The sequence below is a fragment of the Struthio camelus genome, chromosome 2 (assembly GCF_040807025.1).
Source record: "Struthio camelus isolate bStrCam1 chromosome 2, bStrCam1.hap1, whole genome shotgun sequence".
Taxonomy (NCBI): Eukaryota; Metazoa; Chordata; class Aves; order Struthioniformes; family Struthionidae; genus Struthio; species Struthio camelus.
The window spans coordinates 118,363,952-118,388,473 of NC_090943.1; the positions used below are offsets into that span (position 1 = coordinate 118,363,952).

The window sequence follows — 24,522 nt, forward strand, 5'->3', positions numbered from 1 at the left end:
GGAGGGACAGCATGAACAGTAGCCTCTTCATTTTGATGGTTGTCTTTTTTTTGCTTGTCAGTGTTATGCTCCCCGCTCCACCCGCTTGCAGAGTGCTCACAGAAAGAAGCTGCACAACTAACAAAACATGTCAGTTCAGTGGAAAGATGCTTTATGTTTTGTTTAACTGTCTTAAACAGCTATTTTGTACCAATAGCAATGGATGAAATGGAGCAAAGAGAGGGTGGGCAAATCTTGTGTTATTCCTCTGGTAAAACAAATGGAAATAGGTACTCATCTCTTTATCTAATTCTTTGATATCTCAGTACTGTACCTCCTGGGCTCAGTGTTCATAGAGAGCTAGGAAGGGCTGGATAACAGCATTCCCATTGTGGAATGTTTTTTGTTGTTGACCAGTTGCAAATGTCTGCCAAGAAAAAGCCTAGTGCATTTACAGTCATATTTTTGATTTAAGTACATCTTGCTTATTTAAAATATTTATTAATTACATTTCAAATACTTCTTCTGACTTGCTAACTTGTTTTTAATTAAATCCTTGTTAAGCTGATTGACTTAATTAAAATAAATGTATCACCCTGATGAGAACTGGGTTATTTTAAATCTAGTTAACCTTCAAATGAAGGTTTTTTTTCTGCAGTATAATTACAATTGAGATTAGGTTATTATGCACATAATGAGTGACCTTTCATCTTGTCCAAGGTAAAGAAACGTGCAGAGATATTTGCAGCTTGAGCAGAAAGTACACAAGTATAATGTAAGGTAGAAATTTCCTATTTGTTTTGTCTTTTGGGGCTCTCCGGTGTTCAGATGCACATGCTATTTTTATTTGTGAAGTTCTGAAACACATGAGTCAGGAGAGAGGTCCTTGTGGAAGGTGCTGTGTAGAGCCTCAAAAAGAGTAAATGAATTCAGCTGCTAAATGAGGCATCATTTTCTGACTGTATCTCATGTTTGTTAGGCTGCCTTTGGACGCCCTTGTGTTACGTCTTGAATAGAAATGAAGCTTCAAAATTGTGCTTTCTCTTTCTCCTTCCATCAGGCCTGTCAATTCTGTTTAAAATAGAAAGATGAAAAGCCCTAGTGATTGCTGTATGTAGGCCTGAAGTGCAGAAAGATTCCCATCAAGGCTTCTCTTTGTTTTTCAAGGCCTCATTCATTGGGGATACTTCTGTTAATTGTGTTGTTATAGACCCTCGTACTTCATTTAAATGCTGACATGGGATACAGTACTGCTGTGTTTTAATGAGTGTGATAATGACTTGAGGCGTATCACACACGTAGAGGGAATAGCAATGAAAAATATAGTTATATTTTAATTGACAGTATATTTGTAATAGAAAGCATCATACGTAGTATCACAACTTAGCAAGCATAGGTAGCATCACCGTGTAGAGGCTCCTGCCTTTACGTCAGGGTACCTTTCTTTAGTAAGTCTCTGTAAGTTGTGTTCATGGATGTGTCACACGATGGCTCTGTGCATTGCTTTCATCATGTATAAAATAGGGAATAAGCATTCCTACTTTCTGTTGCAAAATAGTCGATTTAATTTTATACTTCCATGTAAGTATCTTGGTACTATCTTTCCTGTTACTATGACAGCAAGATATTAAATATTGAAAGTACAGGGCTAAGGGGTCTGCCTTCACTGATTTTTGTTAATACCACTATCATAAAGGATTGTCATCAACATCTGAGGAAAGGGCATGCTGTTGCTCTTTGGTTTGTAACTCCTTGTAATCAGTTACTTTTGTTCTGTAAAAAATCCTGTATTAGTATGTCATGCTTTACAGAACAGTTGCAAGGTAAATTCTGTGCTATCTCTTTTCAGTGTTTCTGGAATACCATCCTAAAAATGCAAAATGTCCTGCGATACATGCGTTATTCTCTCATGACTAATGGGACAATTTAAAATTAACATTCAAATTGAGGCCTCCTATAGAGGCAATACTTAATGTTTTAAGTTACATAGATATATCAGGCCTTTTCTTTGGTTAATTGGAGGTTGTATGAGCTTTGAACTTTTTTATGGCTCAGAACACATTGATTTGTAATGGTAATGGCATACTGATTTAGGCTATATGCTGAAGAAGTGAAATGTTTCCATTCATTTGATCTAAGTACAGATCATAGCTGAGAGAAGAGTGATGGAACTGGATTCTGTATAGAATGTCCTTGGATGGGCTCTTCCTCAAATTCAGATGCGAGAATTGTAGGAGGTCATATTTTGCTTTTGTATTTTTAACAGCATAGTATTGGTCCCCCGCGCACTAGATTTCATTGCTATTTTCACTTGTCCTTACTAATCACGTTTTTAGTGTGAGCTGATACTACCTTGTTAAGGTATCATTCAAAGTCAAATGAGAAAGATTTTAGGTACTGATTAGCTTATGGAATGACTAAGTCCATCTGTGTTAGTTTGTCTGTGAGAAGGATTTAATAATATAAAAGTAACAACTGATAATTTCACAAAACAAGAAATCATGCATTTTTGTTTCAGTTGTCTCTGGCAAATACTGTTAATAATCTGACCCTGAACCTCCCCAGTGAATGACTGATGTCTTCCAGTTTTACTTAATCCATTGCCTGACTGAGGTTTTTCAAATAAATTGAAAACATATATTTAAAAGGGCAAAAGAAAAGACTTCTCAATTATATAATATGCATCGTAATGTTGAAACCTTGACAGCGATGCTAGTTGTTGGTTATTTGTGTGCAGTAAGATATCACTGTGTAGTAAATACAGGTCCTCAGTATTAATGGGAAGGGTGGGGACATCTGAAGAACCAGCTGAGCATAATGTGCTGCTCCCCTTGAAACACTTCACAACCAGCAGCTGTGGACAGACTTTGGGGTCTGACTCTGAACTTGCTGACCTCAGAGAGATTCGGTTGGATGGGTCCATTGACTTTACATTGGCTCCAGGTTGTAAACGTTAAAGATGCTTCATGTAAATAACATAGAGTTGAGCCACTGGGAATGCAAACTCTTCTGGCAGATGCCAGCTCTAGCAGCTCAGGCATGAACACGTGTGTTAAGTTGCAGATTTTAAATTATTCCCTTTGGGTATACTCCAAGATAGCAGAAATCTTCTAACAGGTCACACTCAAAATTTATAATTTAGTTCAGCCTTAGACCTAGACCTGTACTGTCCTATACTTTTTTGTAACCAAATTCTTCTTTGTCTTAATTTTTAAACCCTTGCTATTTTAATGGCTGGAAAGAGACAGCTGTTAATGAAATCTATAAACCATTGCCTAATTTTCTTCACTAAAACTGACCTGATCTTAATGGTCCTGCAGATGGCAAAAGCAACCTTACCACACAGATTAGCTACTTACATCTAGCTTAACAAGGATAAAATACCCTATTCTTTTTATCTCATGTTTGCTCTAGGCACCTCTTTTGTCCTCTCAGTTTTTTGATTTTTTTTTCTTTAAAGGTTCTAATCTGAAAGATCAGAGGGACTTTTGATTGTTTAGTGACTCGCGTTGCAGTGACACATGGTCACGGAGGCCTTTGAGTACAGCTGGCTAGTGCTCAGTCACCAATAGTGACTGAAAATTATTATCACTTCACTACTCTTGGAAAGTCTGCTTTGTACCTTGTTTGGAGAACATGGCAGTCAGCTCTAGGTAACACCTACCCTAACACTTTCAGGAGAGATTTGTGTCACCCCTTGCCAGGGCAGTACTAAGTGATATGACAGTTAGTGGTCAGGAATGAGATATGTTCCCAAATAAATTTGAAAATGCTTATACTGTCTTTAGCTGAATAGTAATTTATTTTGCAGACAGATACAGGATCTGAGTTTCAGTGTCTGTCAATCTAACACTGTAAACGAATATTAATTACACAGTCAAAACCCAATGATAGTACTTAACAAAATACTTTTTATAATACTTTTTAATATTGTAGAGAATAAGTAGTGGGAAATAATTTTATAACAAAACCGAAAGGCTCTTCAAATCTATAAGGCAAAATAGAAATAAAAAGGCCAAAGCTGAGATGAAATTTGCATATTTTATGCCACTCAGGTCTCAGCTTAATATATATGACTATTGTTGTACTAATAAAGGTATATCATTATTTTAATTCCTCTGATGTAGCCAATCAATTAAAATATTATACCTGTCAGTTTGCCCTTTGTCTCTCTAAAGTGTTCTTATTTTTCTTCCTCCTTAATAAGCTGGTTCTACTTGACTGAAGCTTTGAAGAGGTAAAATTTCTTTTCTCCAGCAAAGAATAAGATCAAAGTTACGCTAGCTTGAGGCCTTGCTATTTTCTTAATTGGAGCCGTGTCATGTTTTTGTGTCCTCGTTAAAAGTTTTATATAGAAATTAAAGTACTGCTTTTCTTCCTGGCCTCTGTTATTCTTTCTCACCAAGATGATCAACTGCAATCCCGATTTGTTTGCAAGGCTTCAGACCTTGTGGTTTTGGGATGTGGTCTCATCTTTTTCTTCTCTAAGATCTTCTCTCAGGAGCCTCTAGGGAGGAAGCCAAGCCTCCTTTCTTTCAGTTAGAGTGCTGTAAAAGTTTTGTTGTGTGCTTTTCCTTCAGAAAAGAAAGTTTCTTCTGCTTGGGTAGAAGAATGGGGAGAAGATGGGGAACATTGCTGGAAAATGTTATAATGTAACTTTTTTGTCTGTTTATTCTGTCAAGTTAACTGGCTATAATTTATGGGGTTTTTTTAACCTATGATAGTGTCTCTTGTTCAATCAGAATCTTCTCACTATTATATATTTTTTTCACTTTTAGGTGTGGTGCCAGCCAGTATATTTTATATCCAAGGTATGATATTTACCAGTCAATAGCCGCAAGCAGAATGGGTATATTTGTTCTGAACTAATGTCAAGTTGAAAATGTTATGATTTTGATATGCTTTAAGTACTTTGATTAAAAGAGTCCCTACACTGAAAAGTTTGCCCACAGTTGTTTCCTTAATGAATAAACTGGAACACACAGTTGTGATTTCCCAGATGGTGCTATGCTCAGGCGGTGGCTGACCTTTTAAACAGCGGGCAAATTCTGACCTAGAGTTACTGTGTGATGTTGGGCAGGTGAATGAATATTTCTGTGTCTGAAGTTTTCTTCTCTAAAAGGGGAGAGCTTTGTTTGCTTAGTCTATGTCATCTTAATTGACTAAGACTGCTTTTTATGAAGTCTGTAATACAGTTTGTCTCCATCTTAGCTGGAGTTTTTAGGCCAAAGATAGTTTATGTTTGCAATGTGCAAACGATAACTGTTATGGTGCTGTCAAATGTAGACTTCTAGAAATGCTACCAAATCCTGAACCTCAATGCCTTAAAATATCCCCAGGATAGGGGAGAGACTATTGGTCTTTGTAATCCAAGACAGATATCCTATGTGCATGTTTCTAACTGTACAGAGGCCCTAGAGTTACTTTGGGGAGAAAAAAATGAATAAAAATCCTATTTTACTCACTGTAGTTTGTGAATCACTTACTGACCTCTACTGTGATGATGGCTTTTGTATCCTCTGAACTTGTTTCCTACCTGTCTATGAACACAATGAAAATAAGGCAGCTATAAAAAAGTTGAAGATTCGTTTTACTGATGTAGAACTTGGATCCCTTTTCTCTAAAAATACCTAGACCATCACTTTATCTCTGTTTTGTGGAAAAAAAATCTCACAGTTAGAACTGTATACCTCTCTCTCTTTTTTTTTTTCAGTCTGAACTGCATTATTCTGCATAGAACCTGCTTAGCCCATTCAGTTTTATGGTCCTTGGATCAAAAGGCCTTTCATTGCTCAGTGCAATATCTGTTGCTGTAATACTGCATACAAAAATGAAAGGAATTGGAACAGAAATGTCTCTATTATCAAAACACTTATATATTTAAGACTAAGTTTCTCAGGAACCTGGAATACTTTGCTTGAGTGGGATTACCAGTGATGCCAAGAGCGTAAAACAGCAAAGAACACAACAAATAACGTTGACATTTTATCTAGACCCCATTAAGCATTCTTTCGGGTCATCATTTAGACATATTTCTTTTTAGTTCCAAAAGGTGTTCATTAAACATTTATACGTGAGGATCTCTCTGGATCAAGGCTGGTACATAAGGCCACAGACAAAAATGTGATGTTGGAGCTATTTGGCTATATAAGGGAAATAGACCTTTCCCCTCTCTTGCTTTCCAGTGTCTGATTTACTTTGTTTCCTTTGTGAAAACTTTAAGGTCCTTTTTTTCCATTGACTTTCAAGAGATTTATATGCATAAGTCCCATTAATGTCAAATGAAATTACCTACATATCTTCCCTCCTTGTGAACAGGAAACAGACACCCTCGGATGATCTGACCATTGATAGTTAGGGTGAGCCATAGCCCTGCTTGCAGAGGTAAAAGTAAAACACAGGCACAGAAATTATGAGGAAAGTTGCCACCTCTCAAAGAGTTCTGTTAGGCAGAAATATTCTGTGTGCACGTGTGTGTGTCTGTGTGTCTGTGTGTGTGTGTATCTTTGAGAGAGAAGGGAATTGAAATGTCAATGTTTGGTTGCATGAACCTGGCAAGCGGGTAGGTACAGTAAGAATCAATTCCACATTGGCAGAAAAGTGGATAAGATGATTTTTGGCTTTGGCTTGATGAGGAAATATATGAACTATTAACAGAGCAATCAGCAAATGCATAGATTGAAGTAACTGGCCCTCAGAATAATACTCTTAAAAGGCTCTATTATTGCTAATTTCCATTAGAATGAGAAGAATAAGAGCTGAAAGATCTTATTGCTTTTACTGATTTTATTGTTTCAAAATGCACCGACTGTAACGTTTATAGATGTGTGAAATTCTGGAGCCAGTGGATCAACGCCAAGTTTCTATTTGACTAATCTGAATCCCTTTCTCATCCTCGGTGGTTTGTGCCGCCCTGTTTTGAAGTGAATATTTCTTCAATTTAAATCACCTGGTTACCCACACAGGTCACTCTTTCAAAGGAAAACCCTATTATTCACAGTAATAAATGAAATAAATGAAATAAAACTGACACTGTCTTTACTGACTGTGATAAGTGTCTATAAGAGCATATTGCTTACGTGAGGAATATGCCAACCATATATATAGGCACAGGGAGGCCTTTTTGTTCAAGAGTTTCTCAGGAGCTTAAGCTATGTTTTTAAACCAAAACTAATAGTTTGTTAATGCTGCCTAATCTCTGTTCTTCAATCCATGATATTCAATATCTGATCTCACAGTTACTCTTCTTTCATAATTCTGAACTATAATGAAACAACATGACGCCAAATTATAATTTTTCATGGGCCACCTTACAATGCATAATGCTATTGTAGTGGGAAGAGAGCAGAGAGTGACACTAGGTGGGTGGTTACTTTTGATCCAGACTGGGTTGCTAGAGGGTCACTAGAAGTCACATTGTCTTTTTTAATAGACAATTGAAATAGATTGAGCTTCCTAAATTGTTCTCTAGAAGGTCAGTTTTACAGATCTCACATAATTCTTTTACATGTATTTTTTTCAGGTCTTTAACACTCCTCTGCTTACAATGTGGGCATGCTTTTTGGTAGTGGTGGTAGTGGTGTTCCCAGGTGTTCCACAAATGGGAAAGTGTCATCTTCCTACTGCTGTTTGATGCTGCCCTGCTTTATATACCTAAAGATCATGTTAGCCTTCTTAGTAGTAGCATCACACTAGGAACTATTTACAGTTGCTTGTGTAGCATAACCTTTAAATTCTTACCAAGCTGCTTCTTTGTAGCTATAGCCTCCATTCTAGAAGTGTAATCTGCTACTTCTGTACCTAGTGATATGATACTACACTTGGCTGTATTAAAATGCATATTTTTGAAATGAGCTAAGTGGTCCGGTACAGACATATTTCACCTCTTATCCATCCACTTGTCATTTTTAAAACGCAATTACTATGTAAGAAAAAGGACTTCTCTAAGTTTCAAAATGAGTCTTAAATGCTAGCTGTTCTATTTACTACAAATGCTTCAAATTAGATTTTTGTTATCTCCATGAATATAAAAGAAGTTTAGTATAGTATATTTCTGATCAAAATACGGTCACTACAACTGTGTCACCCATTTCAGACTCGTTAGTGGGGATGTCACCCTTCACGTGAAGAGCATTATCTCACAGAATAAGGAAGAGGTAGCTTCCTTTCCCTTCCTCCAGCCTCTCAGATGTACCCTTTGCTCATAATCATTTAAGCATGCCTAAAAGTGTGCAAGGAGTCTTATCTGAAAGAAGACTTTTGAACCTCTTGTAGTTTGTTGTATGTAACTCTTCTCTCAGAAGACATTCAAGTTGGCAGTAAATGAACAAAGTTTCTTAAAAAGCTTATATTTTCTGGATTTACTTTAATCTAAATGTAAATATATATTAATATTTTATGTATTTTTAAATTTCACAGTGAGAATTTATAGTGAAACTGTATGCAAAATAATAGTTTTTGCATTCTATGAAAATAAGCCTCCCTGTCCTATGGGCCTGTTGTTACACAGCATATTGTCCTGACAGTGATTTCCTAATATAATTTAGGAAAGGCCAAAATGGTGGTCTTTTTCATAGGAGAGTTTTCTCTTAGCAGAATTTTAAAATGTAATTCTCAAGGCTTTTTGCTGTGATGATTATTGAGGATGATGAAAAAGTCTTCCAAATTCACTTCCTCATGACAAAAGTTTATTTATTCTTGTCTGAGCGTGCAAGCAGAATGTGGAAATACCAACAGAGGCTAGATTACATTTTGGTAGTGATGTTACAGCACATTTGGTTTATTTGCTTTCAAAATGCTTAGTAAAATTTTATACCACTTGATAATGGAGATTGATTTTGGTCTAAAATCTAGAGGTATTTTGGGCTACATAGGGGAATACCTAATTCAGCCTCTAGTAATGTAAATTATTGGTATATGTTTTTGTATTAAGCTTCTTGACTGTGTTTGCAAGATAATGCTCTATGCAGGTATGGTCCAGCATTTTAAGGCTGATTTCTTAAGCAAAAAACCATGGGTACTCTATGCGTATATTATAGCATATATTTTATAACATACACATTGCTCTCTGAATTACTGGCAACACTGAGGTTCTGTGATGGTCAGAGCTTTTCTGCCCTGTTTTACATATTCTCTGACTAGTTTAAGATTTTCTTTTTGGCCTTGTGTATTTTTGTTGAATTACTATTGTGCATTGAATTATACACAATATAAATTTACAATTAATTCAATTGTAATTTACAAATTATGATTCTCAATATATTAAGTCAAAAATACTGACTGTCATTTCTTGTCTTCTTTTCTGTTTACTAAAAGGCACTGGAAATAGGAGCAAGGTATGATGAGATTACTGAGTTATACAGCTCAAAAGTAGATAAGAAAACTTCCAAATAGCAGCAAAATATACATAGCCCTTACTTTAGTACTGTAACTTTTTATTTTTGTAGTGGGAGACCAGAAGCTGCAGTAAAGTTCAGCATTTCTATGGATCTTATATTAGACATTCGTTTTAGTCCACCAATTTTGAGTGTATGTATGTTTGCAGAATACGAGTAGCTTGCCCAGAACAGAAAGAGCCTAAGACTGTCGATCTGTTAATGCTGGGACAAGTCATTGCACAGCTGGGACAGTGTCAGAAGGTCAAGAGTAAGGAGTTACGGCTATTGAGACACATTTATCTAGGTCATTTACCATCATTTGTCTTTCTGCTTACAGCTACACATCAGGGAAGTTATAATAATAGCAATAATGCTCTTTGAAATACTACTTCATTTAAATTACATTTCTTCAAGCAGCTGATTACATCGTCTAAATCAGGTTTAGAAGAGTTAAAAAGTACAAAGCAAAACAGCTGCATAGAGGAGGCATTTATTTATAATACAAATTTTAAAACTGCCAAATTATAAGATTTGAACATGGCTGTTCATGCCAAAGCCAGATAGTTAAATTATATCCAGATAAACATTTTTTCTTATAACAGAAGTAAGAAAAACTTCTACCATGTTCTTCCCTGAGGGAGAAGGTAGATTTAGTGAGAGACCTGGAAGCCAAATTTAGTGTTATTTTCTTGTGCAGGTGGTAGCACAACTTCAGGGCCACCATACTATGTCTTTATCCATCTTATTTTCCTTTAACTGTCAGAATACAAAGAATTAGTTCAGTATTTCATGCTTAATAAGTAACAGCGATACAGCAGTAAGTGTGAAGACAATTAATGCTTCTTTCTGCAGTCGTACCGCTACGAAGTAACAGTTGGCCAGATTTTATGTTTCTTAGAACCATACTCCTCCCTTACCAAAAAAACCTCTAATGCCTCAGACTGTGTTTTTTTTCCTAGCAGCCCCTTACTCTGACAGAAGGTGTATGAGATAAAGCTAGCCTAAAACCACCCTTGTAATGAAGTTCTGAAATTCAAAACTAGCTTTCCATTTTAAGCTCTTACTTCAGCACCCTAAACATTTCTCACAAAGGAAATCCCTTCTAAGGGGAAGGGCAAGTTCTAAGGGGATCCAAAGGTAGGCTATTTGGAAAAAACAGGGGTATCACTATCAATTGCTGTTTTAACGATACTATTTCTGATGACTTCAGTGCATTTCTAACTTGCTTTAGGCTGATTATGCCCTCCAGGTGGCTTTGCCTACAGTCTCCTTGGTTGGCATTGTTGAGAAAAAGTACCCCAGAAGGTAGATTTTTTCATGAAGGAGATACAGTGTGAGGAGTAAGATACAGTGAGAATGTAAACTTGGCTAATATAAAACTTCTGAACATTTCATGGTTCATGTTAAGGCAGGCATGGAAGAAACTAATTGTGACTCTTTAGAGCAGAAGACCTTTGACTCTCTTTATATCTCCCTTTGTCCTTCTTTCTTCTTCTTAGCTAAGAAACTAATTGTTTTTTTACAGCTAAAAACCATTCTCAGGAAGCTATAGGGTTTGACTTGGGTAACCAGAGGAACTGGGGAATACATTGTTATTCTAACTTTGCAAAGCAATGAGTAAAGATCGTCTTCTTTGACCATATACCAGAAATTAATACCCTTGAAAGATGTGGAAGAACGAACCAAGCAAAGCTTGATTGGTGTTGCTCGATGTCTGCTTTGTGAATGTAACTTTTCAGGAAGACAGGTGGTGTTGAATGAGAAGCTCATACATGAGTAGTACCATCCTCTCCAACGCTCTACTGTACGTAAAAAGTGCCAGACCAAAGATCCAGCTGGTCTGTCTCTTGCTGTCACCAGCAGTGAAGCGTATAGAAAAAGTATAAGGAACAGGTCACACCTAGAATGCCCATCCAGGGTTAAGGAGCCTGTTTCTGCACTTAATAACGATCAGTGGGCATACTCTCCATGAACTTGTCAGTCTCTTTTTGAATTCTTTATACTTTTGATTTCATAATATTTTATGAGAATGAGCTAGCGGGGACACCACTAGCTACAGGCCTCCAACTAGACTCTGCGCCATTCACCACAACCCGCTGAGCTCTGCCATCCAGCCAGTTCTCAGTCCACCTCACCGTCCACTCATCTAGCCCACACTTCCTGAGTTTACCTACAAGGGTGTGATGGGAGACAGTGTCAAAAGTCTTGCTGAAGTTCAGGTAGACAACATCCACTGCTCTCCCCTCATCTGTCTACCTAGTCAGTCATTCCATCCTAGAAGGCTATCAGATTGGTCAAGCATGATTTCCCTTTGGTGAATCCATGCTGACTACTCCTGATCTCCTTCTTGTCCTCCAGATGCTTAGTGATGACCTCCAGGAGGAGCTGTTCCGTCAGTTTTCCCGGGATGGAGGTGAGGCTGACAGGCCTGTAGTTTCCTGCCTCCTCCTTCTTGCCCTTTTTGAAGACTGGCGTGACATTGGCTTTCTTCCAGTCCTCAGGCACCTCTCCTGATCTCCAGGACCTTTCAAAGAGGATGGAGAGTGGCCTAGCAATAACATCCACCAGCTCCCTCCACACTCGTGGGTGCATCCCATCAGGGCCCATGGATTTATGGGTGTCAAGTTCAGACAAAAGATCTCTAACCTGATCCTCCTCGACCAAGGGAGAGTCTTCCTTTCTCCAGCCTTCCTCTCTTGTCCCCAGGGTCTGGAATTCCTGAGGACTGGCCGTAGCAGTAAAGACTGAAGCAAAGAAGGCATTCAATAACTCTGCCTTCTCTGTCTCCTTCGTCACCAGGGCACCCGCCCCATTCAGCAGCGGGCCCACATTTTCCTTAGTCTTCCTTTTGCTATTGATGTATTTGAAGAAGCCCTTCTTGTTGTCCTTGACATCCCTTGCCAGATTTCATTCCAACTGGGCCTTAGCCTTCCTTGTCGCGTCCCTGCACACTCTTGACAGCATCCCTATATTCCTCCCAAGTGGCCTGTCCCCTTTTCCACATTCTGTAGACTTCCTTCTTCTGCTGGAGTTTGGCCAGGAGTTCCTTGCTCATCCATGCAGGTCTCCTGCCTGCTTTGCTGGACTTCTTCCTCAGAGGGATGCACTGATCTTGAGCCTGGAGGAAGTGATGCTTGAATATTAACCAGCTTTCTTGGACCCCCCTTCCTTCAAGGGCCCTACCCCATGAGATACCTCCAAGTAGGTCCCTGAAGAGGCCAAAGTTAGCTCTCCTGAAGTCCAGGGTTGCGATCCTACTTACTGTCTGCTTCCTCCTCGTAGGATCCTGAACTCCACCATCTCATGGTCACTGCAGCCAAGGCTGCCCCCAGCCTTCACATCTCCAACTAGACCTTCTTTGTTTGTTAGTACAGGGTCTAGCAGTGCACCTCTCCTTGTGGCCAAGAAGGCCAATGGTCTCCTGGGGTGCATTAGGCAGAGTGTTGCCAGCAGGTGGAGGCAGGTGATCCTGCCCCTCTCCTCAGCCCTGGGGAGGCCTCACCTGGAGTACTGTGTCCAATTCTGGGCTCCCCAGTGCAAGAGAGACATGGCACTGCTGGAGAGAGTCCAGCGGAGGGCTACCAAGATGATTAGAGGGCTGGAGCACCTCTCCTATGAAGAAAGGCTGAGAGAGCTGGGCCTGTTCAGCCTGGAGAAGAGAAGACTGAGAGGCGATCTCATCAATGTGTATAAGTATCTGAAGGGGGAGTGTCAAGAGGATGAGGCCAGCCTCTTCTCCGTGGTGCCCAGCAACAGGACAAGAGGCAACTGGCAGAAACTGAACCACAGGCAGTTCCATCTGAACCTGAGAAAAAACTTCTTCACTGTGAGGGTGACAGAGCACTGGCACAGGTTGCCCAGAGAGGTGGTGGAGTCTCCTTCCCTGGAGGTCTTCAAAACCCGTCTGGATGTGATCCTGGGCAATATGCTCTAGAGGACGCTGCTTGAGCAGGGAGGTTGGACTAGATGATCTCCAGAGGTCCCTTCCAACCTCAACCATTTTTTGATTCTGTGATTCTATTTCACAATTTATGTGCACAATCTGTGGAAAAAATTAATTCCTTTGGTTTGTTTTAAACCTTCCAGCTAGTAATTTCATCAGACATCACTAAATTTTTGAGTTACAGGAGGGAATATTGACTTTTTAGCCACCTTTTATGAAAGCTCCACACAGCACTGGAATTTAAAGCCATACACAAAAATAGTTTATGGTCTTCTGAAGACTACAGATTTACAGATCTGTATATGTACATTTATATAAAGAAAACAGAATTTGTATATCCTAGCACTTTATATCTTTTTAAAAAGTCTTGATATTACAGAGGAAACATATTCCAGAAGATCATTCTAAAGAAACTCCTTAGAATCTCATTTGTATTCCCAACTTTGTTGGAGACCTGCTGTTCAATCTTAGCCAGATTATTTTATCTCTGTGTGCCACTGCTTCTTCACCCATTCACTCTATGCCTTGTCTTTGTACACTTTCAGAGGGCTGTGCTCCATTATATGTATTGCCACTGGGTATATCAATTTGTGAACACTGTAATGCAGATGACTTCTAAGAAAGCAATATATAAAGCAAATGATGCTTAACCAACCATCCGTTCTGCCAAGCAAAGTTATTGGAAGGTTCTGCAAGGGTATACGGCACTGTATCTAACATCCTTCTCTTACAGTTGGAAAAGGGGTCCATAGCTTAGAAATTTATCTTAATTATATCAGATGGCCATAATTCACTGTTACCATTTGTAATTCTTGTCTCTTTGTATCTTGAAGAAAAATTTCACCTTGGGTCTGCAAGCTGACAGTATGCAAATCGTGCATACAGTAATGTATATATTACATACAATCACATCTCCCTCTTGCCACTTCTCACCCCTCTCTTCTGTTTTTTCCTTATTTCCCATACTGAAACCTGTTTTAACAGATCATTTTTTTACTCCTGTGGTCCAAATGGCTCAGAAGTGTGTGGACTTCTGCTTAGGGGATTTGGATGGTGACTAGGAAATATTTTTTCATTTATATTATACAGCTTTCTGTGCATGTGAAATTTTAAAAGATCTTCAAACATTTACTTTAAAATTTTTAAGAGGCCTGCCCTGCTAAAAGTTGTTGAAAACTACTTTTTGAAACTGTAAAACTCCTGCTGTAGAACAGCATTTCACCTACTACTTGGTTGACTGGGGGGAGCCATTCTTTCTCTTCAGCATCCCTACTCAGCAGTGGTCAGACCACTACTCTTGCTGTGGGAAGGAGGACAATGACTGTTTACCTGCTCTTATAGCTGTGAGCAGCTAGAGGGAGCAGGAGTGAAAACACATTGGCTGTACCCCACTGTCTGCTAGGATCAGGTGGAGAGGACAGGATGAATTCTGTGGGACAGGAAGAAACAGGAAATGCAACCTGCTCATCCCAGTTAACCCAAGTGGGCAAGTGGGGAAAAAACAGATACAGATGTTAAGGAGTGCTTGGTCTATGCCTGCTATAAGGAAGTTGTAGACTACCTTTTACCTGGAACAGGTTGTAAAGTGTTTACAGAACCCAAAGCAGCCAAAGCTGGGGACTGAAAGGTAAAGCTCATAGGCCTGCCAGTTTACGCAAGTGTTGCGCCGTTTCTACCCATATTCATAATGACCCAAGTTTGAGACTGGATGTCAGGCTTATATTTCAGTCTATGGCTCTTCTCAAATATGTTGGGATGGGGCTTAATAAAATAGTAACATCCATTTTCTCAGTGTGGGAGTGCAAATTAATGGTTAAAGACAGAGACAATGAGCCACAATTCCCCCGTTCTATTCTGGGCTCTGTGCTGACTCACTGCATAATCTTACTCAAGTCATTTAAATTCAGGTGAAATGGGCCTCAGTGAAGGTGATGAGAAAATACCTGTTTCAGCCTTTCTTCCTCAGGGGATATGCATATAAAATTCTGCCCTTCAGTCTACTCATCATGAACATAAATGTATTAATACGTTGTTGCATAGGAGCATTGTAAAACTGTTTAATTAACTTGTTGAAAAATGTCTAAATCCTTTGTTGAAAGGTGCTTCTCTCCCCACTCCCACTCCCACAGAAGCAGGCAGGAATATGTTAGCCTCTTCTGTGGAAACGATCATGTTTTCTTAAATGTTTATGTTCTACATGCAGATGAAATACCTTTCAAAAACCATAGACAGCCAGAATAGTTAATCATCCAGTAGTAGGGTAGTTACATGGAGGTAGCATTGACCCATCCATGTTGAGACCTCTGCTGTGAACTAAATGATCCTTTGATACATGAGCCCCAAGCAATACCACTGAATGTTTTTTTCCACACTGTAAGGAGTACATCTCCCATTGCTGCATGAAAATCCAAGAGATCTTTTCTCTCTTTTTTTATTCCGGTTAGGTGGAGCAAAAATCGAAATACTAACCACTTTTGCTAAGTAGAATTGTTTTCTGGCAAGCTGCAGTGGAACTTAACGTAGGACAAAGCTTTCACTCCCTTCCATTTCCTTTCAGGAACTGTATCCTGTCTTACCATTTTCTGCCTTTTTGGTTTTCTTGTTTGTCCCTGCAGACATTACGCTTTCTTGAGTTAGCCAGGATGGAGGCATTCAAAATTCACACAGTATCCATGAACTTGCTCTGGTCTCTTTGACAGGCATGTTGGACTACCTGTGTAGTGCCTTCCACTGTTATAACCCACAGCTGACTGGGGAGGATAAGAAATTATGGCTCAGAATGATTTCACATGACTACACATCCCAGCAGTGTGAGTGGCAGCACCAAGCGGTGGTGATTCATTCCCTTGGCACTGAAATTGCCAGCATTCAGAGGAAAAGGATTAGTTTTGAACAAGAAATGCTTTATCCAACAGAGACTGCAGACATTATAGAGTTATTAATCAGGGCAGTCATCCTGAAAGTAGGTTTAACTGCAGGATTTTGAATAGAGGGAAGCTAGAATTGCAGTTGGAAGTGACTGAGGACTGAAAGTGGTAGATAGAATTGCATATTTTAAGGGCTCCTCAAATTGCACCTAGGGAAAAGTTCACTCTGTAGATGCTAATGAAATGTTTCCTGTTTGTGTGGTTCAGTGTTTTCTTCAAATGACATCTCCCCAGTAAAGTAATTGCAGTTGGTTGTAAAACAGGAAGACAACCAGTTTAATTTGCTCTGTTTTTTCTGCTTCAGTATCACCTGAGGCTTTTTCTTTGCTAAATCTCATAAGTGAAGCCAGGTCAGCCTCGTCACTAGTGAAATGGGAGACCTCAAAGGACAATCCAGATGTGGTGGGCAAATATACTGGTGGTATTAGCTGGTAGCAATCCTTCCTTGGAATCACTCCTGAACCATGGATGAGCTGGGATTTAAGGGTATGATAGTGTTGAAACAGATACTCTCTTATGAAAAAGAAAGCTTAGTTCCTATTGTCTTGTGACCATTGCAAAACACAAGAGCTCCCTGGCTCAGCTTCACTTATTTTTGGAAAATATCTGAAGTAGAGCAGATGCAATTCCTACTTTTTCTTCTAGAGATTGATTTATTTCAGTTGAAGGCAAAGTGTTTTGCACAGATTCAAGAGTAGTTTGCGTTGGAAGGGACTTTGGATTTCTGCACGAACTTCAAAGCTCGATGAGGTTGCTCAAGGCTTTTTCCTATCGAGTTTTGAATAGCTCTAAAGATATTCTGTGATCTCTCTGTGTAGCTTGTTCCAAGGTTTGGTCACCTTCACGGTGAGAGAGGTAGATATTGTCAGTTGTTCTGAAAATGTTTCAGGTAGAATGGAGTTGCTTTACCTGTCATTATGATTGTTCCTTTCTCCAAATTATATTTGGGTACTGCCGTCTGACTGCAGATGAAGTAACATGTAAGCCCTAAAGCTGCAGTGATCTTCAGGAGGACAGTACCTGCCCTGAAGGTAGTGGCAATCCATGTAGGTCATTGTTTACCTCTGTGGAGATAACTGAGAGATAATTGGAGATAACTACATTAACTGGGCTAGTTAGAGAGTGTGTTCAGTGAGCCCTGTTGTGAGTGGCTCCATAAGTTTAGAGGAAGTCTTCACTGCCCAGAATGGAAGGAGTGACTGTGTGCGCTCTGAAAACATCTTTATTCTGTTACAATTACAGTAGAATAGGGGCAAGCAGTAATAACAGAAATTCTGGAACAAATTCTTAAAGTGTAGATGTTTTGGAAGGACAGTTAAGGATTACAGAGATGTAGATTTGGAAAAGACAACCTGAAACTCATTAGCATTTATCACAGCTTATGACACTGCAGATGGTGAGCTACATTTTTGGTAGTTTTTGAAAGGCATGAGCTTTTACCACCTATTAGTATCTTAGGTACTCCTTTATACCAGTGAAAAGGGTTGTGAGATGCAACCATTTTGATCTGGTAGTGTTTTTAGAACCCATTGTGCACAAGTGTGTGTGTCTGCACAAAGCAGAAAACAACAGAAAAATGGGCCTTTCATGTTTCCATATGCAATGTCATGAAATTTCATTTATTACAGTGTTTAAGGACTTGTTCAGAACTTGTATAGGATTAGTTATGACATTAGTTTCTTTTTTCTTATTTGCTTCTTTAAACATTAAAATTTGCATAAACAGACATGGTTTCTGCCAAGAATATGAAATGCGTGTATGTCCAAGGGAAAAATTGCCCCAAGTGCATCATGATACCAGTTTTTACCTAACGGCACAAATAGTTCTGCCCTTTGTATATTCAAAGCTCCCACTCAAAGTATATTAGTATACTTCAAAGCTCCCACTTCCATCATTTACCTCTGTTAAATTGTGTGTCAAACAGTCTGCAAATTATTGGTCTACTAGTATTGGCAAGTTATGAGCAATATATTAATTAGAAGCAAGGCACTGAGTGCTCAGAGTGAGGTTTCTAAACAGTCTTAATCGAATGCTGTGTGATCAATCCATGTTATCATGCAACTAATCCTTCCTCCCATTGACTTTTGAATTTTTTAATATGGGTTGCTGTTCTTTCTCTCATATCATAGCAGAGATTAACATCTTTACCGTGCTACATTTAGTGAAAGCAAAAGCCTACGAAATGAGAAAGAAGTATAGTTCCAGAATATGCAGTTTCAGTTAGTCTTTTCTTCTTGTTGCACATTTGTGTTAAACTGAGCTTGAATCTGTACGTATGTCTTAACTGGAAATTCATAAACCGTTTTCTGCAAGGAAATATTTAAAAGGTGAGTTTTAGGTATTTCAGTATTGAATTTTCACTCATCTGATTTCCTGATCACAATTTTTCTACTAAACTCTTTTACTTCTATAATGCCTCATTCAGAATTGCCATCCATTTAAAGTGTATTCCAGCCTTGTCACCCACAATACTGAGGTTAGTGATAGCTTATCCATTTTGTTGTAACTCTATCTGTGATTATAGACTAATACCTGCTGTATCTTCCGCTGGTTAGGAGATATCCGTATATGAGATTTCAGCAATCTCACTGCATTCTTTTGCTTCTTTTAGATGGACTCATAAACTAAATAGAGTCTAAAAGGAATTCAGTACTGAGGAATTCCTACTGGAACTGACTACTATACAACTGCACTGTTAATACTAAAGTTGTTCTTCATCTCCTGTTTTTAGTGAGGCTTATTGCTGAGCGTGTGCAGTATATTCCCCCTCCATAAATAAAAATTGACTGAATTAACTTATTGCATAGTGGAGAGATCGGAACATCTTCCAAACCTTCTCCCTGGGGCCTCTTCTGCCTCTAAAACTGCAGAATGGAAAGCATCTTTGCTCATCAGAAAATATATTAATGCCCAATTGTTGTACAAAGGGAGAGACGACTTAAATCTCTCTCTCAGTTTTCACAGCAACTTTATGCAGCCCAGCCTCTAGCTGAGAACTCATTATTACTCACTAAACGTGGCTCAACCTATAGCAAGAATCTAGAATATTTTTATGTGGCGGGCAATCTCATTTGTTATGGCTTTACAGATAAGAAGTATACAGTCATTTTTACCGCTGACTTCTCTGGACCTGGAATTTCATTGTTGCCTAGAAATTAGTCTGTCCATATATATATGTATGCATGCTCCCGTGTGTATGTATATTGCTTTTGCCAGTCTACCAGTTGTAACACTTCTCAGTGCACGGTAAGAGCAAAAAACAAAGTGAAATTCCATTTGATTTGCTGAAGTTTTATTCAGAGCCATTTCAAACTCATTTTATTGACATAGTTTTGGGCAATTTTGTGTCTAGATAGGGCAGAGAACTAAAACATTTGTGAATGCTCCAGATCATTCAGTATGGAAGTTATTTAGAAAACATTTCAAAAAGCACATTTATAAATAATGCTGATTGGCTATATTTCCTATAAAATGTCACATTCTGTAGAGCTGGTAACACTGAAGCAAGGTATCTGATCAAAATGCATTTACCTGAGTATTATTCAACCACCCTTTGATTTTTTCTGGAAAACCAAAATATAGGCCCCAGTGTTTTCAGTGAAAATGTTTTATTTTGGGGGTCAGGGACATTTTTATCGTGTTTATCATAGACCATTTTATCACTTTTTTGTATAAAGATATCATGCATTTGTACAATTTGCCAGCTTATGTATAGAGAAATAGTGCCCAGATTGAATATGTTTCTAAATTAAGTCCACTTACACTGGAAAACACAGTGTTGGTTTGCTGAGGGATGGATGGTCCTCTTGTCCTGCTTCTTATCCTCTCAGGCGCTCAGTTTACATTAAACATGTTCATGAGCATATTCAATACTTTCATTGCATTTTATTTACGACTAAGCAAATGTGGCTGGGAGTATTATGTGAAGACAAACAGTTAAGAGGGGAACGGTGGTCCCTCCATTCCATTTTGGTAAAAAAGTGGGGGAAGTGAGACAAAGAGAAAGGGAGAGTTCTCCCTTGGGGAAAAAAGGATGTGATTTTTTAAAATGGAAATGTCATTAGCGTGAAAACAAGCATGAAATACTGTTATTCAGAAAAAATGCACTTTTAGGTTTCCCCCTTTTCTGAGACAGAGGAGAAGTGGGAAAATCTTACCATATGGCTCTTCTCTCATAATCCCATATTCATATAAGTTGTTCTGTTTTCCTAATCTCTTAATATTACAACTTTTTATTACGTTCCCATTCATGTTTAAATTATTTCCCACTAATTTCCTCTTATTATGAGTTTAAATGATATAATGACTCCTCCATTTTCAAAGCATATTACTTTGAGTTGCTAGATGCTGCTGCTCAAAATTTATCTCAGCCTGCCTTTTCCTTTCTTCCGTTGCTCCAATGAGTGTTAACAACTTCCCGAAAAGCTGACAGGAATTTTAAATGTCTAAATTGTGTATTTGTTCTTAGGCATGGTGAATATGCCAACAGCACAAGAAAAAAAAAAGGAAAAAAAACTCAGTCATTGAAATATGAGAGAGAGCATATGAGAGAGTATCCACTGTTTATCCACTGTTGCCATGGAGTGTGTGGTATTAGATAGAGGATGTGAATTTTATTTAATATGTCGTTCTTTAGACAACAAATAGTTATTGCAGAAACAACTATCCATCTTTACATGCAACTTCAGTTAATTAAATGCTCTGCAGTAGCTGCTGGCTTTAGGAAGTTGGGTGGCTGGTGAGTCATAGTTATCTAATTTCCCTGTTATTTTCTAAACCCAGTTCTGTCTATTTTGCTGTGTGTACTGAGCTCAGCCTATGGGCCCCTTCACTGATTGCGTGTGATTCTTTCCATATTCAACAAACTTGCTTTTCCTTTTCTTTCAGAAGCTTTATGAAATGATAGGTTATGCAATTATTAATTCCAAGTCCAAAGACTCAAATCTTTTCTCTTAAATCCCGAAGATTATTCTTAAAACTTCAGAATCGCCTTATAACTGCACATATCCTCCCCAACCTCTTAAATGCATTCTTTGTTATTTGTTACTTGATTCAATAAAACCCTAAGTGCCTTTTTAGCAAGATACATGTTGGCAAAGTGCTCATATCTTGGAGTATTTTGACCAGAGCTGCTCTGGAAGAAGTTTTGGAAATTCCTGAAACAACTACTAAAAACCAAATCCAGCAAATTCTCCTTTCTTCATGACCTGTTCTACCACTACTTGTCTGGGTGCGTGGATCCCTGTCCTCTGGCAGTTATCTGCTCTGGCTTAGTCATGGAAGCCTCTGACCTTCTCTCTGGCCCAGCATGCAAAACTGGTTGTTATTTGGCAAGATGCTCCTGCAAATGCTGTGTGTAGTAGAAACAGTTACATAGAGATGGCAGATTCTTATTTCAATCAGACAACTGCTTATGATTTATTTCCACCTGTGTCTCCTATCCAGCTAAATATGCTGGAACGTATTCGTTCCTTTTGGTGAAATACTTCCAGATTGCAGATGTATGTATTTGTTAAGAGGGTTTTTTTTAGTAGTTTTAAAATGAATTTTTTTTTTTGATCATATCTCTTTGGTCTCTTCAGCTGACTTATGTATATTTTTTTTCCTTGGCAGCCAAAGTTCCTAAGAAATCATAAGGGTCATATTGTTCAGGATTTCAAAGAGCCACCGTTTATCTTTGTGGATACAAGTAAACGAACAATGGTGTCCGGACCATCTGTTCAAGCTGCTTAAGAACAGTCTTCTGTGCAAATGGCATGAAAGGTAATTTAACCTCAGAAGGTGTCCAGAGAGCTTCAGTTCTGTTTACCATTTTCTCTTTGCCAGTTTAAAAATAAATCATGCTAAACAAAAAATCCCTTCTTCTTTCCCAATTTAAAGAGCAGATAATCAGAAGAGCTAATTTCAGCTAATTTCAACTAGCAAGAGGTTGTTTTTCCTTTCTAGTATTTTTCTAAGTAGCAAAGAGCTCTGGGATAAATGGTAGCTGTCTTATAACTGTCTTTGTTGCTGTGGGAGGCTGTTGCTTTTCAGTGTACAAAATAGGATATAATCACAGAGTGGTACTCAGTGCTGGGTGATCTGCACTTTCAACATATCGAATGCAATTCTGCCATGACCCCATTGTTATTTGGCTTTGCACTCTCTATGGGTTTTTTTCGCAAGATGAGCATCTGCATTAGTAAGCAAAAAGGTTTTTTCACAGAAGGATATTCTGTCCTGAAAATGATGAACGTTCTCTCCAGCTTTTCTTTTCAAAAGCTCATTTGGCAGTAGTTTCACTATCTGGTTTCCCCGAAACTTTTAAGTCTCAAAAGCTGAGTCCAGCTTTAAAAATTGCGTTGCCAGTAAAGAATTCAGAGTAAAGGTTGTAAAATACGTATCAGATAGCTAAAAGAATGGAAAGGTGTTCCTTTCTAGATTTGAACACATTTCAGGATAGGAGAAAAGGGCCTGACATTCACCTCACTCTTAGTGGTTTTACAGTTCCTACTGGCTACGTTGGTTATCATGTGGTTAAGAGTGGTTAGATTTCAGGGGCTGCCCCACAGCTGTAACCTCTGTATTATCTTCTGCTATCAACTGTGCTATTTTCTTCAGTTTCCACCACTACAAATAAAGCAGTTTCTGTCTTACTTAAGTTCTCTTATTGTTCACACTCCCTTCCTCCTGCTTTATTGTGGGTCAAACTAGTCCATGGTTTGCGAATGTTCTCATGCAAATATAAGATTTCTTCTGGTGTCAGATCTGAAAATTGTAGAGCATATTCTCTGGGAAGCTGTGGCTGTGCAGTCATGATGCATGTTTCTGTGGGAGGAGAAATAGAAAATGTATTTTCTCAAATGCTTTGTCAGATGGCTTGTTCTGAGGGCACATGGGAATATCATCAGCAGAAAAATGGTAAATATAATCTGTAGTCAAGAAACCAACTCGAATTAAAGTAACAGTGAAGACATTGTGTCTGTGAGGAAAGAAATATGTCTGAGCTGGTTTTGTTACTGAGTTACCTACCTTCATTTAGCTAACCAGAATAAAATGCATTTGATTGTAGTATGTATGATCCAGACATGACAAGGAACTGAGCTCTTACATTTAGCTGCAAAAGAGGGTCCTGTCTTCACAGTGGCATAGCTTTTGCTATTTTATATTTATATTTATTTTTTTTTGAAGCAGAAGAGGTGGAACATGACAGATTTGAAAATGTTTTATATAGCTTTCAACAAGAAGCAATTTATAGCAACTTTGAGTTATATAACTTCTAACTCCAGTTTTTTATGGCATAATTTAGATAGTTCTGATGCTTTCACAATAATTCAAAGAAATATGCCATCGGTCAATCCATCTAACCTATTTTAAGCATTTCCAAGGAACAATCACTGTAGTTTCTAGGTGGTAAATCTGAATACGAGTGACAGCTTGTCATAAACTCGCATTTTGCAAAATATCAGAAAGGAAAATGTCTTTATTTGTTCCTGAAGTGAAGACTTCCTCAAATAAAGGGATCCAACAATGGTGCCCATTGTATACCATGCACAATTTGTATTAATTTGTGCATGTAGTTTGAGACAAACTGCAGTTGCCATATGAGGGTAGTAGGTTTGATCTCCAGCAATAGCTTTGTTATAGTTCTACAAAGCTCGGGACTATCGGAAACATAATGTAGTATTACATTTCAGTGAAGAAGAAATGAAATCTAAATGAAATCTACATACAAGCACCAAATGGCCATGGCCTAGATACGGGACAAATGAACATCCAAAATTGTCACAAAGAATAAAACATCTAGGAAGGCATCTAGGAATTCGTCCATATGCCTTCGGAATACTTAAAGCCAGAGGCAGTCGAATAACATGAAGTAGTTTATTCAAAGGATTTTGCAATATTATTCAAACTAATTGTTTGGCTCTTCGAGTAAAATGAACAATTCATGAACATTTATTTGAAGGAATTTAATCAAGGCATCTGCTTTTTACTGTTTATTCTATTTTACCCATAGTATCATCAAAGCAATGCCTGAACCTTAGCTGGCACCTCTGTGCAGAGCAGAAGTTTGGATTTTGCAGCGTTTGAGCTGCCAGAGAAGCCAGGGGAAAAAAGGTTTGACACTATAGGGTAGAATATGGTGCCTGCCTGGGATGTTAAGGTTACTCAGCTGAGGAAAACATAATGTCAGGTAAGAAAAGCGTGAGGGGAAAGCCTGTGTCTCAGGACTGTTGTCTGCTTCTGACCGCATTAGCTTATTTACTTCAGATCCTTAAATGGTCACTGCTTGTTCATGGTTCTTTCACATCAGTAG

General features: G+C 38.5%; 1 protein-coding gene across 8 annotated transcripts in view; it reads left to right on the forward strand.

The window, feature by feature from the left end:
• DLGAP1 (DLG associated protein 1) overlaps positions 1-24,522 on the forward strand; it is a 414,683-nt gene that overhangs the window by 63,323 nt on the left and 326,838 nt on the right. For 3 of the 8 annotated variants that reach the window (XM_068932272.1, XM_068932269.1, XM_068932270.1), the window contains one exon: positions 21,840-21,989. The exons of 4 other annotated variants lie outside the window; for them this stretch is intronic. The gene's annotated coding sequence lies outside the window, so the exon portion shown is untranslated. Of the gene's footprint in view, positions 1-4,757; positions 4,791-21,839; positions 21,990-24,522 lie in introns of all 8 variants that reach the window. One more of the 8 variants, XM_068932273.1, reaches the window with a different exon arrangement.